The sequence below is a fragment of the Hipposideros armiger genome, unplaced genomic scaffold (genome assembly GCF_001890085.2).
Source record: "Hipposideros armiger isolate ML-2016 unplaced genomic scaffold, ASM189008v1 scaffold_1066, whole genome shotgun sequence".
Classification (NCBI taxonomy): domain Eukaryota; kingdom Metazoa; phylum Chordata; class Mammalia; order Chiroptera; family Hipposideridae; genus Hipposideros; species Hipposideros armiger.
In genome coordinates this window covers 74,184-90,349 of record NW_017732416.1, presented here as the reverse complement: position 1 = coordinate 90,349, position 16,166 = coordinate 74,184, and the positions used below count along the sequence as shown (strand labels likewise).

General features: G+C 40.4%; 1 protein-coding gene across 3 annotated transcripts in view; it reads right to left on the bottom strand.

Annotated features, from left to right (window-relative positions):
* PLEKHF2 (pleckstrin homology and FYVE domain containing 2) overlaps positions 1 to 16,166 on the bottom strand; it is a 71,065-nt gene that overhangs the window by 22,834 nt on the left and 32,065 nt on the right. The window contains exon 1 of one of the 3 annotated variants that reach the window (XM_019632013.1): positions 14,816 to 15,102. The exons of 1 other annotated variant lie outside the window; for it this stretch is intronic. The gene's annotated coding sequence lies outside the window, so the exon portion shown is untranslated. Of the gene's footprint in view, positions 1 to 14,595; positions 14,748 to 14,815; positions 15,103 to 16,166 lie in introns of those variants that run through there. One more of the 3 variants, XM_019632015.1, reaches the window with a different exon arrangement.

Below are 16,166 nucleotides of genomic sequence, written 5' to 3'. Positions count from 1 at the left end.
CGTATGTAGCCAGCAGCCAGCGTGAGCGGCCAGCAGCCGCAGTGAGCGGCCGTCCAGAAGCCGGCGACTGATGTGCCTCGCCCGGGAGGAGCGCAATGATGGTGCCAACTTGGGCCAGTGAAGCGGCATCCTCCACAACTAGACTGAAGAACAACATGACGGCAGCTTGTCTGTTCCCATCCCCCCAATTCCCCAATAAAAATCTTTAAAAAAAAACACAAAAACATAAAAACCCCCAAAAAACAAATTTCCTTTTTGTTTTGAAGATCTCTAAGATATAATAAAAGTTATAAAATATCAATTACTACAAGTAATTAAAACTGCTTAAAACGGAAATTCAAAACCCAAAATTGAAATCAATGGACTCTGATAATAAATATAAAGGTTTAAGCAATACTGATAGCTGGAGTCCTCTCCCAGATATTTTTTTTAAGATTTTTATTGGGGAATTGGGGGAGGGAAACAGCACTGGGGAATCGGGGAAGGGGAACAGACAAGTTGCTGTCCTTTTGTTCTTTAGTCTAGTTGTGGAGGACGTCGCTTTACCTGTCCATGTTGGTATTATCATTGCGTTCTTCCTAGGCTAGGCAGTTGCTCGCCGGCCATTGGACTGCCGCTCATGGCTGCTCACAAAAGCACACAGCAGCTGCCAGCCAGCCCCACTGCAGCCTCCGCCTCTGCCAGTGACTCATGGCAGCCCAGCTCCAGGTTGAGCTGTTGCTCACCACATTAGCTGTAGAGGGCACAGCGTCACTGGCCTGCATGTGGGATCCAAACCGAGGCCCTGTTGCTCAGAGCTGGTGTCCCAAGCCAACTCTTTATCAATGCGCCACTCACGTTTATTGGTCTGGGGCAGGGGGCAGCAAACTGCGGCTCGCGAGCCACATGCGGCTCTTTGGGTACATTCCGTCTCAAGTTTGCCGACTCCTGGAAGAGCCAATCCTGTCCCTCACAACAATTTAAAAATTATTCTAGAGCCATAAATATATTTTTACATAATCACCATTATGTGAATAATAACCTTTAAAAATTTTATAAATGAAACTATGATAGTTTTATTTTCAATTTTACTTCAGAGCCACATGCACGTACCCAAAGAGCCGCATGTGGCTCACGAGCCACAGTTTGCTGACACCTGGCGGCTCTTCCATCTCAAAAGTTTGCTGACCCCTGGTATGGGGTATGTGCTATGTGGGGTCTGGGCACTGGAATATATTAAAGCTCCCCAGGTAATTCTAATGTGCAGCTAAAGTTTAGAACCATTTTTCTTTTCTTTCTTTTTTTTTTTTAGAAAAACACAACTTTTATTGCTGGTCATGGCTGTGAAACATAAAGGGGAAAGTAAGCAGGGATAATGAAAGCCTTTCAGGCTGTGATGCAAGTCTGACATTTATTAAATAAGGCAGATAAGGAAGGGGGTTTGTATAGGAAAGTGCATGAGACCGTAGTGCAGCTTAGAGAGTCTCGGTGAGCCTGACAGAGCCCGAGAGCAAAGACTGCCTATCACAGGAGGATTGCATTGGCCGGAAATAACACCACTGTAGTACCCCCGTTTTTTAAGTCATTGGCAGAGAACTGTCTGGGGACGGTGTGGTTGGCTCAAACGTAACAACAGATCCTGAAGATGATATGGCTAGAGGTTGTCAGTATACTATACTCATTACAGGTTCTCCCTTAAAGAGGAGAATTTTTGTACTTTTATGCTGCCAAATTAGATATGGGCTAGAGACTGGCATTACATTTTCATTCCAGCCCTTTATCTGGGATCATTTCCCTTCTGTTAGAACCATTTTTCAATTACAATGAATAAAGGAAAAAATAAACAAAATCCACTTAACTTTTTTTTTTTTAAAGATTTTATTGAGGAATTGGGGGAGGGGAACAGCATTGGGAAATTGGGAAGGGAAACAGACAAGTTGCTCTCCTTTTGTTCTTTAGTCTAGTTGTGGAGAACATCCCTTCACTGGCCCATGTTGGTATTATCATTGTGCTCTTCCCGGGTGAGAAAGTCGCTCGCCGACCATTGGCAGCCACTCACAGTGGCTCACGGCAGCTCATGCCCGCTGCCAGCCAGCCCCACTGCAGCCTACGTCGTCGCCGGTGACTCACGGCAGCCCAGCTCCAGATCGAGCTGTTGTTCACCATCTTAGCTGTAGAGGGTGCAGCGTCACTGGCCCTCATATGTGGGAACCAAACTGGGGCCCTGCTGCTCAGAGCTGGTGTCCCAAGCCAACTCCTAACCAACGTGCCACTCGGTTAGCCCATAAAGCCAGCTTATATATCAATTTAAAACAATTAAACAATCCAAAGTTTCAAGTTATCTCCTTCACAACTGTAGACAAGAAATGCATTTGAATTGTCCAAGTTCCACCCTAGTCTTTCAGTAACATCTTGTTTCTAAAGTAGTATGTTCTTCAGTGGAGAGTCTACCACCTGTTAAAAATGTAATACTAGAAGAGGTGAAAATTATTTTTAAAAAGAGAAAGAATACTTTTTACAATTGAGAAGAGAGACCAACTGTCACAAAATACTATGGCCCACTTCTTGCTTAAAATCAATACTCCTTATCTCATCCTTGAAGGTGAGTTTAAAACAAAAACAAAAAATCACAGATTAATTTCTTATATGTACCCATGACATCTGATAGCTGTGAGTTTTAGTATTTAACTGTGCATTATACTGGAAAAACCAATGAACTATGAACCAAGAGTTGGATTCTAATCTCAGCTCAGGCACTGAATAGGAGATTTCACACAAATGACAGGAGGAGGTGGAGAAAAGGGGAAGGAGAAGAGGGGGAAGCGGAGGAGGGGGAAGGGGAGAAAGGGAAGGAAAAGGAGAAGCAGCAGCAGCAAGCCTTACTTGCCTACAATTAATTTTTAATCAAACTTTTTACTGTCTTAATATGAATCAAGATTTTAAAATCTGTGTTACTGCTGAACTGAGACTTTACAGAAAATGTAAAAGGGAGCAACAAAAGTGGGGAAAGAAGAGGTAAAAACAATCAGTAACTAACTATCAGAGAGGTACACCATTCCTAGGTAATTGTGGAAGTATTCGAGCAAACGGCACCCTCTCCTAACGAATCTAAGTCACATGAACAACCATTCTGAGTGCCTACCATATACACAGGACAAGACAGTTCCTAATTTCAAAAATTCTATAGTTTAGTAAGCACACTAATAATCAGAGAATTCTTGGTAAGACTTTCAATAAAACAGGATGATAAAGAAAAAATACTTGAAAGTTCAGCAAATTAAATTTGGAATTTTTGTAAATTTTACTTATTTCATCGATAAGAGACAAAGTTACTTCCTCCCCTTTCCACTAGGATTTTGACCACTGTGACAAATCAACTATACAATTTATATTGTAGAAATTAACAGTGAGAAAGGATCGCTAACAGGTTCATTTCTTAGGAGGTGGGGGGAAAGCTTTTACATTTTAATTTTAAATTCATGTCAAGCTGGGTTGAAAAGAATTGAAACTTCAAATTTTGAATCACATTTAGAGAAGCCATTGTAATTTTTTAAAAATCTCTCCCAGAAACCAAATGTGCCTATTATTGAAAAGTAGACTCAAATGCATTATTCTAGTCTTAGCCAAGAAAGGAAAGAAAAAAACTAACATTTACTCAACACCTACATATGTGCTAAGCACGTCTATATTTTACTATTTTAATAATTTCAAATTTGTTAAGTGATCCATTTTGCAAAAAAGCACATTGAGTCATGGGCTAGTTAAGCAATTTTCCCACGGTCTCACAGCTAGTTTTTGTAAATGTGTTCTTTCCATTATATTTTGCTACCTCAGAAATAAATATTCTAGAAATAGTTTACTCATGGACTTTATTATGTATTGGGGAAAACCACTGATCAAATGAGAAAAAAAAATTTAAGCATATGGTAATAAGTATACAATATGCTCAAAATGATTCTTCAAATACTGAAGGAAATGAAAGTAAAGCTGTGACTAATTTAGGGTGTCAGTACAGGCAATTTCAAATAGCTTAAGCTTGATAGAGAAACTCACCGAAGTATGTAAGAACAAGTAAGCCATAGTTGAGGATTTTAGAAAATTAACTGGGAAAACCAGAACAGCCACACTGGGACTTACAAAAGGTCTTTCTTTAGAGAAGGGAAGAATATGGACCTCAAGTTTTAAATAAGTCCTCTCTCTAGTCTTTAGCATTTAAACCATACCACACAAGGCAAGATTAATACCCTTTAACTACAACTATGATCAGGTAACTATTCGAAAACCAAAGATTCCCTGGCCAAATTAAATCCCAAATCCTTAACCTGGTATTCAACGCCCTACAGAGTCCAGCCCCAGCCTAACACAGTCTCTCTTTCCAGTTTTACCTCTTTGTATACATTCTCTTTGTTACAGTCAAACCAGACTACTAGCTATTCCCCAGAATATGCTCTAGGCTTCCGAGCACACCTCTCTGAGCTCAGAATGTCCTCCCTTCCTTTGTTATTCTGAAATCTTACCAGTCCTCCAAAATGCAGTCAGTTCAGTAGCCTCACAGTCAGATATTGTTTTATCTTTAAATCCTCATACCACTTTATCTGTACCACTTTATGGCATTTACATTCTATTATGCTTTATAAAGATTTGTGTACCTACTTTACTGCCAACAGATTTGAAGTTTCCTGAAAACAATATTATTTCCTACAACTTTGTATTTCCAACAGCACCTACAAAAATGCTTACATATACATGCCATCAATGTGCACTGAGCTGAATGACCAGCAGTTAAAAGTGGCAGCAGCTTCTCCACTGGAGTTTGACAAAAATCAAACACTTTATTTTTGATGTCTATTATTTTCACAGAAAACAGGAACCCTCCCCCCCACTCCCCAACTGCTTCACTAGACACACAGATTTTAAATTTGCAAGCAAATGTTCTGGCCCATTTAATTGTATAGCATCTAATTATAAATTCTAAGTATTTAGCATGGCAGATCTTGTTTTTAAGAAAACCTTAATCTCATGATAATATATAAAAATGATTTCTTCGGGCCAGCCGAGTGGCTCAGTTGGTTAAAAGTGCGAGCTCTGAGTAACAGGGTCGCTGGTTCGATTCAATTCCTACATGGGCCAGCAAGCTAGCTGCCTCTGAGCTTGAGCTGCCGCTAAGATGGTGAGAGTGTGTGCTCTTGGCAGCAAGGTTGCCGGTTGACTCCCACATAGGATGGTGGACTACGCTCCGCCCCCACCCCCCACAAACTAGATTGAAGGTGGAGACTGGACTTGGAGATGAGCTTGCGCCCTCCACAATTAAGACTGAAGGACAACAATTTACTTGGAGCTGATGGGTCCTGGAAAATCATAATGTTCCCCTCTCCAATTCCCCAATTAAAAAAAAAAAATCTAAAAAAAATTGATTTCTTCTTCTCTGGCCAAAAAGTGCAGCTATTGAGTTAGCAAATGAAAAACGAAGATGTGTGCATACTTTCATTATCAACAAAATTCAGATAAAAACTGCATCATTTCAAAAAGTATTTGTACAGGGGCAGCTGTACAGTGCTGACAGCTATAAAGAAACCATTGTGTAATATCCGAAAAATAAAGCTGGCAAAGCTTAACTGAAATACTACTGTAGAATTGGTTATCCCCTCACATCCCTAACAAGTTTTCTTTAGTATTTTTCAAAGCAGTTAAAATCTGCTCACTACATTCAAGGCTTTATGCTTTCTGTTAGGAGAGAAAAAAGAATGAACCAGACACTGGGAATTAAGACATGCATCACAAGATTTTAATACAAAGCACAATGAGATAAGTACTATTATAAAAGTATTAACAACGTGGTAAGGAAGCGAAATAGGAAAAAGTAAAGGGGCAGCTAGGAGAATGTAGCATCTGAATACTTGAAAAAGGTTGTGAACAATAAGTAACTTCGAAAGGCAAAAAATGGTTAAGTAAAGGCACAAAGCTCTGCAAGTAAAAATGTGTTAAGAAAACGTCACGGGCCGGCTGAGTGGCGCATTGGTTAGGAGTTGGCTTGGGACACCAGCTCTGAGCAGCAGGGCCACCAGTTCAGATCCCACATGGGCCAGTGACGCTGCGCCCTCTACAGCTAAGATGGTGAACAACAGCTCAACCTGGAGCTAGGCTGTGTTGAGTCACACCAGCGACGACGTAGGCTGCAGTGGGGCTGGCAGGCATGAGCTGCCATGCTGGCGAGCGACTGCCTCACCAGGGAAAAGCGCAATGATAATACAAACATGGACCAATGAAGCGATGTCCTCCACAACTAGACTGAAGAACAAAAAGACAGCAACTTGTCTGTTCTCCTTCCCCGATTCCCCAACGCTGTTCCCCTCCCACAATTCCCCAATAAAATCTTTAAAAAGAAAGAAAAATGTAACATGTGCAGCTGCAGTAGAGGCTGTAGGGAATTATTTAGTTAGAAAAACAGGAGAGAAAAAAAAAAAAAGAATGAGATCTTGTTGGTTCCTGAGAGTTCTTTCTGAAGCTTTGGAAGAAGTGGCCTGATTTGATCTGGATTTTTCTAAGATAACTGTAGAAACAATGAAAGATAAACTGAGAAGAGAGAGACTGAAAGCAGAACAGTTGAAAAATTATTGAAAAGGTGTGTGGAGGTGGGGGAGTTGATTCGAGTCTCTAGTTTGCAACAGTAAAGAAAGGTCAGAAACAGAATTTCCATAACTAGATGTGGAAGAGTAAAACTGAAATTAAATCCCCAGATTTTTAGTTAAAGCAATATGGAAGTTAGTAAAACCAGTAATAATTTTCAATGACTTTCAAGTAGCAAACATTTATTGGCCATTTACTCTTTACAAAGTAGGATTAAAAGATAGAAGCACTCAAAACTAACAATCTTTGAGAAGGAGAAAGACAGCTATATTCCCAAGTTTATACACACAAGTATATACAGAAGGTGCCAAAAAAATGTATACACATTTTAAGAAAGGAGAAAAACTGTATTAAAATTGTAATATTCAATATGTACCGATAACAAAAAATGAATACAAGTTATGTGTATACATTTTTTTGGCACCCCCAGTATAATTCATGTATTATATATTAAAGTGTGTTTCTGTTGGAAAGAGGATTATGGAAGCGACTGATAAGGAGGAAAACAAAACAAGAAAGGGGTTTGGTACCCATGTAGTGTTGTAGACTGAGGAATATGATTAACTCAAATGTGTGGACTCAAAGTTTAAGGGAGCAGAGGAGAAACAAACCAAAAATGTATATATATTTTTTAATTTAAAAAAATTTTAAAAATGATACAGCCTAGGGCCAAAAGGTTTAGTGGGGAGGTAATTTTGACTAAGAAGAACTAGATTTAGGAACAACTGTTAAATGACTAGAAATTCAACATAGGCCTTATAGTAAAAGTAGTAGGTCAGATTGTTTGGGGGAGAGGAAGAGGGAAAGTGGATGATGGTATATATAGTCCCCAGAGAAGAAATATTGTGTTGTCGGAAAAGTCATGATGTATTTTTTCTGTTTTTCATTGCAAAAATGCGTCATGACTTTTCTGACAACCCAATAGTTGAGCCCAAGCTGGAGGAGGCAGGGCCAGGAACAGTATAGCAATAGAATAGGAATTTGGTAAGATGGGAAAAGGCCAAACAGCAAAGGAAAGTAAGGATCAGACTGAAGAGTTTAGACTTTATTATATAGGCAAAGGGAAGACAAGGATTTTTAAATAGGAAAATATTAATCAGTACAAAGAAGCAGTACACTGGAGAGACTACTGAAGAAGTAAAATTGAAGGAAAAAAAATAATCAGAAAGGTATCACAACAGTCTCTATCTAAGTGAAAGGTAAAGAAAGGCGGAGCCACAATAATTGACAACAGAAATAAATAAGAGGAAGATTGAAGTTAAGAGGTCACTGAGGTACAGTAAATAGGATTTAGGAAACAAATGAATACGTGGATAAAAAGTGAGTGTAAGGTGGCTTCAAAGGTTTAAGCATAAGCCATCAGTCAGATGCTAGTTTTGTGTCAGGAGGCAGAAGAAATCAGTTTGGGACACATTTATCTTGAAGTACCTTCAGGGTATCTACAAGACAGACATCTGTCAGACAAACAGAAATGCCAGGATAAACAAGGATCTCCAGGATAGAAAAAGATTTAGTAGTCATCCAAGTGGAGATGCTTGTTGATGCTGTGAAAGAGAGAGGGCAGAGCACTAAACTTTGGGAAACACCTACCGTATTTCCCCATATACAAGACACTCCCATGTATAAGACACACCTTCATTTTAGGGCCCAAAATTTGAAAAATGTATTACATAAAGTTATTGAACTCAAGTTTTATTCATCATAAAATTCATACAACTCCTCATCACACTGTCAAAACTCCCAACCATTAGCTTGTCCTCATCTGTGTGATGACGAATTACTGTCTTCATATATTGCCTCTCATGGCCTTCTTCTGCCGTGGCGTTTTCGGTAGGGTTTCTTCTTCCCGGAGCCAGTCTCAGATTGTTTTCTCAGTTGAAGGAGGACCAAACTTACGTTCAGCAGCACAATTTCCATTCACTTTTGTAAACTGGATCACTTTCAGCTTGAATTCAGCATTGTACAAAAATCTTTTCTGAGCCATTTCTGGGCAGAACGTGGCAAAACGTAACCTACCATAATATACTGGTAACAAGTGAGAAACAATGAGCACAGAGACAACAAGCGCAAAAAAGCGGGAAATGCAAGTAAAAAAACCTACAACCACTGTATAAGACGCGCCCAGTTTTTAGACCCTAAATTTTTTGGAAAAGGGTGTGGAAAAGGGAAATACGGTAGTTTAGAAAGTAGGAGAAGCAAAAGAGAGAAGGGGAGATAGGAGAGCACAAAGCACTTTTTCAACATGCTTTCACGTTTCACAAGTCTGAGACTAAATAATCTTACTATGCCAAAAGGTCACAATAAGCAGTGAAATACATGGATAAACTGAAAACAAATGGTAATATATAATAAAATATTTCAGAAAGCACTGTCCTTTGACCGTGCAATTTTTAACCACAGAAATTTCTCCTGAGAAATAAACTACTGGGGGAGAGCTGTATATAAAAAGTTTTGCTTCTGGCATTAATTATAAGAGAGAAAAACAGAACCTAAATTTCTAGTCATGGAGAGGAATGGTTAACTGTAACATGAAAAAATATATATCATAAAACATTTTACCACATAAAAATTTTAAACTTCAACATCAAGGGGGAAAAAGCATTAAAAAAAATATTTGCAACATGCGACAAAGAGTCGATGTTTTTGTTTGTTTTTAAGATTTTATTGGGGAATTGGGGGAGGGGAACAGCACTGGGGAACCTGGGGAAGGGGAACAGACAAGTTGCTGTCCTTTTGTTCTTCAGTCTAGTTGTGGAGGACGTTGCTTCACTGGCCCATGTTGGTATTATCATTGCGCTCTTCCCAGGTGAGGCAGATTGGTCGCCGGCTTTTGGACAGCCGCTCACACTGGCTGCTGGCCGCTTACGCTAGCTGCTGGCCACACATGGCAGCTTATGGCAGCCCACTGCAGCAGGGGCTGCGCGACTCACGGCAGCCCAGCTCCAGGTTGAGCTGTTGTTCACCATCTTAGCTGTAGAGGGCAGTGTCACTGGCCCTCATGTGGGATCTGAACCAGGGCCCTGCTGCACAGAGCTGGTGTCCCAAGCCAGCTCTTAACCAACGCGCCACTTGGCTGGCCCAGGGTCGACATTTTTAATATATAAAGGGTTCCTGTAAATCAATTTTAAAAAGGGGAAAATATCCCAAAAGAAAAATGGGTAAGATACAAATGGCAATTCCAAAAGAACAAATGAAAATGACTAATAAATAGAAAATGTTGGCTCTCCATGCCAATCAAAGAAATAAAAATTAAAATGATGTATTATTCACCTAAGATGTGGGGGAAAATGGGCACTCATATTCTTTTTTTTAATTAGTTCTAAGTGTACAAAACAATGTAATAGACATTTACACCCCTAACAAAGTGATAACCCTACTCCCCCAATCTACTACCCCTCTGATATCTTATATAGTCATTACAATTCCATTGACTATATTCCCTATGCTGTACTCCACATCCTGTGACCATATATATATATATAGATAGATAGATAGATAGATATAGATATAGATATATAAAGTTAAAGTTGACATTCAGTATTATTCAGCTTCAGCTTCAGGTGTGGGCACTCATATTCTTAAGAGTATACACTGTAACAACTTTTCTAAATGCCATTTTTGGTTATTTAATAAGCACTTTAGACTATTTACACAACAATTCTATTTCCAAAATGCATGCAGAAAATAGACCACTGTAAAAGTTGTTCACATAAAGAAGTTCACTGTAGCTTTGTCTATAATGCTAAAAATCTAGAAATAATGTAAATATTCAACAATAGAAGACGGATTAAGTAAATTATGGCATAGTCATATAATGGATTTTTAGACAGCTTTTGAGAGAACACAGATCAATATTTAATGTGGAAAACTGTTAAATACAGCAATATATTAAATAAAGGTTTCTAAAAGCACATATAAATTTTTTTTTCAGTCTAGAAAGATACATACCAAAAATTTATCAGAAAGGTATCACAACAGTCTCTATCTAAGTGAAAGGTAAAGAAAGCCTTCATATCTATATACTAGGGTAAAGTATTTTGATACTGCCTAATTTTATAATGATCACGTATTCTCTCATAGACAAAAAAGCTTTTTAAATGAGTAACAAAATGCAAAGAAGAATGTGTAGAAAAGTGTAAGTGCAATAAGCAAATACAAAGTTATAGGTACAATTTATCAAAATATGAAGAATACAAAAATAATTTTGATTTTTCCCCAACTATTGTTTAAATGAAACAAGTATAAAGAATTAAGTATAGTTCCCCTTATGAAAATGGAAAAAAAAGTTGAAGCAAAGAAGAAACTAGAAAATGCACATCATAAAATTATTTTAGAAGGAAGTAAGGTCATCTGCTAAAAGTCAAGCGTTTCAAGATTGGGGTTAGCAACCTGAATTAGAGTGGAAAGGCAATAGAGAAATTGAGTTAACTTTGGGATGAGAAAGGATTAGAAAGCAACTAGTATACAAACACAGGTAGATGGAAAACAAGTAGTTAGCAGTCACCACAGTTGTGATTTTCAGGGTGTTAGACAGGAACAGAAGTAGAAAACGTAAATGGTGATATTTACAAGTTGAGAATTGACCAACTTTAAACAGATCAAGAAGAGGAAGACTATGCGGTGAGTTCACAGTTAGAATATGAACTACAGAGTTCAGTATTGGAGAGAAGAAAACTAACAACCTGTAAGGAGCTGGAGGTGCAAAAAGCTTGTTCATCAAGTATGATGGGAAACAGAAATACAAGACAGGCCCTTGAACCACCATCTCTGGCCACAGAGCTTAAGACTGAGGTAGTTCTGAGTGACGATGTTAAATAACATGGCCATCCATGTAGGGTGTTGTAGAGAGGAGGTAATGGTCACTGAGTTAGTGAACTGTAGTTCTAAATGTGGCCCTTCCGATCTGAAATATATGTAACTGTTACTTTAATGTATATGCACTTAACTTTCCTCCAATGCAAATACACCCTTTCTAGCCTGACTGATGGGAATTTGGCTGACACTTAACCTCCAACCACAAAATGAAGAGAATAAGGAGGTGGGAGATTGAATTAAATCAATAGTTCTCAAACCTGACTGTACATTAAAAATCACAGGTGGAAAAAAAAAGGTAAAACTACTTATTACTCAAACCCAGTAATTCTAATTTATTTGTTCTAGGGTGGGGTTCAGGCACTAGTATTGTTAAGAAGCATCTCAGAATTCTACTGTACAGCCAAGCTTGAGAACTGAACTAAGTATTGCTAAAGGCTGCTTCCCTTTTAAAACTTTAAAATTTTATGATTCTGTATAATTCACTGCCACTCTATTAATTTGTTCTTAAATTCTATGATTCTGTATAATTCACTGTCACTCTATTAATTTGTTAATATAACTTACTGAATATCATACACCAGGCATTTCCATAAACACCTTAGTAAATCCTCACAACACTGTGAGGCAAATATTTGTGTCCATTTCACAAATGAGTCCAGTGAAGCTTAGAGAAGTGAAGGGACTTGTTCAAGAGTCACAAGCTAAAAAGGAGCAGAGCCAGGATTCAGGTTTGCTTGCTGTTTACATGCGAGTTGCTTTTTCTAGCACTCACAGCAACTACTTGAATGTCTTCTATCCTCTTCCCAGGACCTCCCAAATTGAGCACACCAGTTTGTGGTTATGGATTCACTGAAGAGAAAGTTATCAGGGCTGGGGGCATAGAATTAACCCCAAATTCTGTAGTAATTTCACTAAAGAATTACAGAATACCTTCACTACAGAGGTCTTGTAACTTATAAAATAACGCTCTGAAAGCATATCTATGAAGTACATTTTATTTGGTCAAGCCAACATGTACATTGCTATTAAGCATGCAGCTGGTGTAGAAAGCTGACTCGCAAAGATAAACTTATCAATAGAAAAGCAATTTTTTTATATGCTTTCCATTAAGCAAGGCATTCTAAAACAAAATTCTAAGACAATTCTGACAAAACAATAACTGAGATTTGCTCTGTCAAAGAGCTTAAATGTATGAACATGACTCAGAATGTTCAGGCATTAACTCTATTTTCATCCAGCACAAATAAATTCAATCGTACTTTAAAATTATGATTATTATCTTTTTGTTAACCCACAGCTGCTTCTTTGTTGATTATACTTCAGTCCATCTTCTACGTGGAAATTTCATAAACATTTAAGTTCTGTATTCCCAGGCCAAATTTGAGTTACCCAGATAAATTCTCAAAAAAAAAAGAGAGAATATTTAACTACTATGCTCACGGAAATTGCAATTTAATAAGAAATTCATAAACTATATTTACAAGGAACATGTGTGTACTCATCCATTCATACCTCTCCTGGACATCTGCTATGCTCTCAGCACACTGGGGATGAATAATCAAATCCGACCCACAAAGCATGCTATAAAGGAGGTGCCATGACAGGTCAATGCAGTATTTACAAGGATGCCATAGGATAAGTGAATTATTCTTTGGGAAAAAAGGTGTGTGGGGTTAAGGCAGAAAAGGCTTTACAGAGTATATAGGCTTAAGTGAGTATTATTTTTAAGAGGAAAAATTTCAGTACAAGAACCCTTGTTAATCAGCTAAGAAATAAGTATTTATACCGAGGAACTAAATTAAAATACAAGAGTAGTGAAGACACAGGAAACATAGTAGTCACAGGAATGAGTTATGCACCCTACAAAGTTATACTACAGGAAAAATGAGAAGACTTCAGAGTCATAAGACCTAAGTTAAATACCAGTTTGGCTGCTAGATTTGCGAAGTTAGTTAAGTCACCTCATTTCTAGATAATTCTTCACCCAGGAAAACAAATATATATAATGGCATTTACTTGACAGTGAAGCAAAACAAAAGGGAATTTTTAAAAGAAAATTAGCAATCAAATCTGAGCATAAGCGCTATTTTTACCTATAGATTAAGAAAAGAAATTCTTCAAGGCACGTTTTAGGGTTTATCTTATTTGTGGTTGAATCCTGTCAGGTAATTTAATAGGATTCTAAAGCTAAGATGCCTTTATTTAAAAAAAAAAATGCAATTCACATTCATTTACTGGGGTAAGTCACGCTGAATCTTTTTTAATGCCTTGGTCACTACAACAGTTTTATTTTTTTGAGGCGATTACATGTGCTTTCCAAATAAGTAACTTAATACCATTCACCTCCAGCGCTGTCAGGACCAGAAGAGATTAAAAATAGAAGCCTTCGTTAATACTGAATTAACCTGAGGACCCCATGAGCGACCAGAGTACAGAAAAAAGGAAACGCTCAAAACATGGTAGGCATGCATCTTTAAGGAACCAGAGGGAGGAAAAACAAACTTGGCAATGTCAAGATCACTTCACCTTGTTCTTAACAGAACAACACATGCCTTCAAGTCTCTCAGTCTACGTTCCTGTCTAAATCTTTCTTTAATGAGCCTCTTCAGTCACGTACTGAAACACAAGAAGGCATTTATCAACTTACATACTTTGTGAGTCCATGAATTACAGAAAAGGGCTTCGTTATCACAACCTGAATACTACTCATTTCCAGAGCACACACAAGCTGCTATCATGTACCAAGAGCACACATGGTCCTCAAGCAGCACGAGCAGCAAACTGTCGGCCTTCAATAAAATTTTTAAAAGGAAAAACATATTTGGCAAAAGACCACAAAACTTTAGGACTCCAAATAAATAATGTGTAACAGCCATCGCTTCCATCAGAGCAAATTCTGCGGTGCCATTTTTTGCCCCAGGTCACATAAAAATATGCTGTTTAAGTTACAACACCCCTAATGCCCAGACTCTGAAAACTTTTGGAGAGCAAGATGTTGGGACCCTAAGACGCCCTGGTGGCCACGACTGGGACCCTAGTCCTCAAGCGCCACAACTTCTAACCCGACCTCGGGGCTCCCTTGGCGTGTCCGCCCGGCCCCCGCCCCACACAGGCGCGGACCCTCCCGGCGACCCTGGAGCCCGGCGGCGGCGTCCGACCGGGAGCGCGACTCACTCTGAGCGCCCGCGGGCTGGCCCCAGCACGAGGGTAGAGGCCTGGGAGCGCCCCGTTTCTCACAGACCCCAACATGGCGTCCGCCGCCGCCGCCCGCGACGACGACACCTCCCCACGCCGCGGACGGCCTAGAGATCGCGGGGAGAAGCGCGAAAAAAGTTTCGCTTCTCTTCTCCCGGCCCGCCAGGGGCCGGCAGACAACTAACTCGGCTTCACTTACCCGGCCGGGCGCGGTCGGCGGCGAAGGTCCGACTCCTCCTCGTCCCGGGCGCGTACTCTGCCCACTCCCCTGTCCCGGCCTCCCAGTGTGTGTGCGGCCAGCAGCCCCGGGCAGCTGACGCGATCCGGACGAGGCGGGAGGGGGGCCGGTTCTGCCGCTCGCAGGTGACACCCCCGCCCCTCCAGTCGAACCCCTCCACAGCTGCCTAGACCGGCCTCTCCCCTGCGCGCGCAAAGGCGCGCCGCCGCCCACACGCCGAGCGCGAGCGCGAGCGCGCGGCCACGAGCACACCCACACCGGTCTCTCCCAGCCCTTTCCTGCCAGTTCCCTCGCCCCGCCCTTGCGGCCCCGCGCGACGCGCTCGAGGGGGCGGGACCGAGCGGAGGCCTCACCCACTTACGCAACCAGCCCTCCAATTGGTGCCACCGCCCAGGGTGAGGAGCGCGGCCCAGGAGGGCTTTGGGTGAACGTGGAATGTCTTGCCTGGCCTTCTTGGCTCGCGTAAGCTTTTGAAAAGGTTTGTTCTCGCTCCGAAGTTCTTAGGGAGACTGCAGCATGAAAGGAAGGTTGAGCCCCTTCTCCCACCACCGAACAACCCTCCGTAGAGAACCCAAGAACTTTCTGCAGCAGGGTAAGAAAGGCTTTGGATTTAAATGCCCAGAGGTGCCTGCGGGGACATTTTTTTGCTGCTCCCACTTAGCAAGGAGGTCCTGCTCGTCCCATCTTCCATTTGCTTTCCTTAAGAGCTTTAAGCTCTTAGGTTTGAAACCAAGAGAGCGGGTGCTACAACACATATAACCCCCACGTACTCTTCCCAGCCCTTTAAGTGCGTGACTTTATTAGCTGCCTTAGAACTTTGGTCTTTGTAAAACTTTTCTCTGACGACGCAAAACCTCATCTAGGTACTTAACATACCTGGAAACTGTAATGATAGTATGTAAAGTTAAACCTGCCTTTTTTTTTTTTTTCATTTATACCATAGCAATTGTTTGCTAAGCGCGTTGGTGGGTATCTGGAGAGATGCCCAAGACTTCTAGGATCCAGACAAGGAATTGGTGGGGATTGGGGAGGCATACTCACTGAAAACAAAAAGTGTGTAGGTGGAAATTAGATTTGGAGAAATTTATCTTCCTCATTGATTTATTATTTCAGAGATATTTTACCTTTGATTACTCTTGAATTAGAGTAACCAAGCCGCACATAACTGAGCACCCACCGAGAGAACATGAGCAGGTCTTGGTTCCCACCTTCTTGTCACCTGCTCCTGCTCTTAGGTCTGGAATTCTAGCCTCTCCGGACCTTTGAACTGCTACCCTCCCCTACATCAGTGTCTCAGAAACAAGCAAACTTA